Below are 2,308 nucleotides of genomic sequence, written 5' to 3'. Positions count from 1 at the left end.
TGAAGAAGGTTAAAGGCTCCATCAGATGGTGTTCGATGTTAGGGTTTGGAAGGACTGTAAGTGGTAAGACTCACACACTGGATGGAGAGGGGGAAGCCTTCTCACTTATCCTTCTACAGCACAGGGAATAGGCTGTCTGCAGGGATACATAGTGCTGGAATATGAAGGATGTTGCCTCTCTCAATCTTCGTGTGCCATTCTTGGTACGCAGACTTTTGGAGTTGAAGGATGATCAGGTATGGACGGACAACTGCTGTGACCGAGGGCTTCAGCTCTGGCCCGGTCAAAAGCAGCGTGGTGGAGACCTGTGTGATCTGCGTCACCTGCAGCCTGGAGATCATGAATATGTGAGATCAGGACAGAACGTCTTCATTTTAGACTGAACTTGTCAAGCATACACCACACATAGCAAACACCACACAGGACACAACGTAAACCCTTCATAAGGATGTTGAGCACACTTGGAATTAGATTAAGGTAAATATTCAGATGAAAGATGTTACCTGTGACAGACAAAAGTGACTCCAGGTGGAACCGAGGTATATTTTCCCATCATAGTTGGTTTGTTGTATGAATCTGAACTTGTACTCAGCTGAGGTCGCTCTCTCTTCAGGTCGTGTGATGGGGGGTGGGGTCTCGAGAGTGCAGTAGTTGTGTACCCACAGAGTGATAGCTGGCACACGGACCTGAATACCTCTGGGGTAAGTTTTTAGTATCCCACCATATGTCCATGATTACTCACTCTCGTAAACCAGATTCTTCTCAATTTTTGGGTACTTAATTGCCATTGTATCCATGGGATGGTGTCTGTAGGGGTGCCAAGTTTATGTCCACTGGTTGAGTCCTTTTAAGGCACAGATCGTGTAGAGGTGTAAGGCTTCACTCCCAGCCATTCTGACCTGCTAGCCACTGTAACACACGAGCCACATCAGGGGGCAGCACAGATCACAATTAACAATCAGTTTATAAAAGATGGGAAACGGATCACAAGACCAATTATTGGATTTGGGGGGAAAAGAAAACCTGGAAAAGGCTTCAAAAGTCCTCAATTATTTGATTAATTAATTGAAGTAACCCGTTCCTAATCGGCAAGTCTATCTAATTATGAACTGAAGTGGAAGTATAACAGTTTTAGCCCTTTAGGATGCTTAGTTCAGGGCAGTCAACTTGGGAAGGTTAAATCTCCATGAATCCATAATCAATAACCATTACACCCTTCCAATCTGGCAGATCTATTTAACTGCACAAGGGTTTCCCAGCTCTCCCCTCTGCTCTGGTCAATTGCTGCTGCTGCTCTGTAAGGCCCCCCCACCAGCCAGGCATCCAGCCCTGGTAGGCTCGGTTAGGGGGTTTAAGATACTCCCCCAATATCTCTATGTAGAACATTATCTGCGGGGAAATCGGTCTGTCCAGTGCTGAAGGTGCAGGTGGAAGGGTGGAACAGGAAACTATTTGCACTGAAGCTATGATAGAAAGTCAAAAACTGTAGGTGGAACCACAATGATGTAGCATGGGAAATATCACACTGAGGGGTTCGGGGTATAAAAAGAACTAAGGCAGTATAGTGTGGGTGTCGCAGTAGATGTGGGGTGTGAACAAGGAAGAGACCGACCTCATCATTCCCCACAAATGTTTACATAGAGATATTGGGGAGTGATGAGCAAATACCTTAAACCCCCTAGCCGGAGCCTACAGGTGGATGCTGGGGTGGTGGTGGGGCTTACAGAGCAGCAGGCAGCAATACTGATGCAGAGGGAGAGCTGTGAAATTTTGCAACTTAAATAGACCGCCAGATTGGAAGGGTTAGTGCTTGGTTATTATTATTATTATTATTATTATGATTATGGAGTGTGTGAGACATGTTGTGTGTGTATAACAGTGCAGCTCGAGTTGACTCCCTGAACTAGCTCGCAGGCTTCGCTCCATTTATGTTGAGGCACGAAAACAACTTGGTTCGGTTTAGGGAAAAATCATGGATTGACTTAAAAAAAGGAACTTTTTTAAGAAGATTAGGGGAGCTTTGTTGTCATGGAAACAATAATAAACACATGGTTAAGGTTAGGGTACATGCTTTAAAAAAATAACACTGACTGACAGTTAAAAACAAGAAACAAAGAGACCCACCCATCCACCCCGACCTCCTTCCTACACTTTCTTTGTTGCTGTATAACAACATAATTTCTTCCTTTTTCCTTGTCATAACTACTATGTTCAAGTGACAGATTACTTTGTCACATAAACATGTTGACTTTATCATACAAGGTGGTAAAATTTAGCCTGTGCATGTCAACAACCCTGTTTTGGGGAA

This window comes from Morone saxatilis, unplaced genomic scaffold (genome assembly GCF_004916995.1).
Source record: "Morone saxatilis isolate NCDOM2014 unplaced genomic scaffold, NCSU_SB_2.0 Contig11, whole genome shotgun sequence".
Classification (NCBI taxonomy): domain Eukaryota; kingdom Metazoa; phylum Chordata; class Actinopteri; family Moronidae; genus Morone; species Morone saxatilis.
This window is presented reverse-complemented; position numbering follows the sequence as displayed.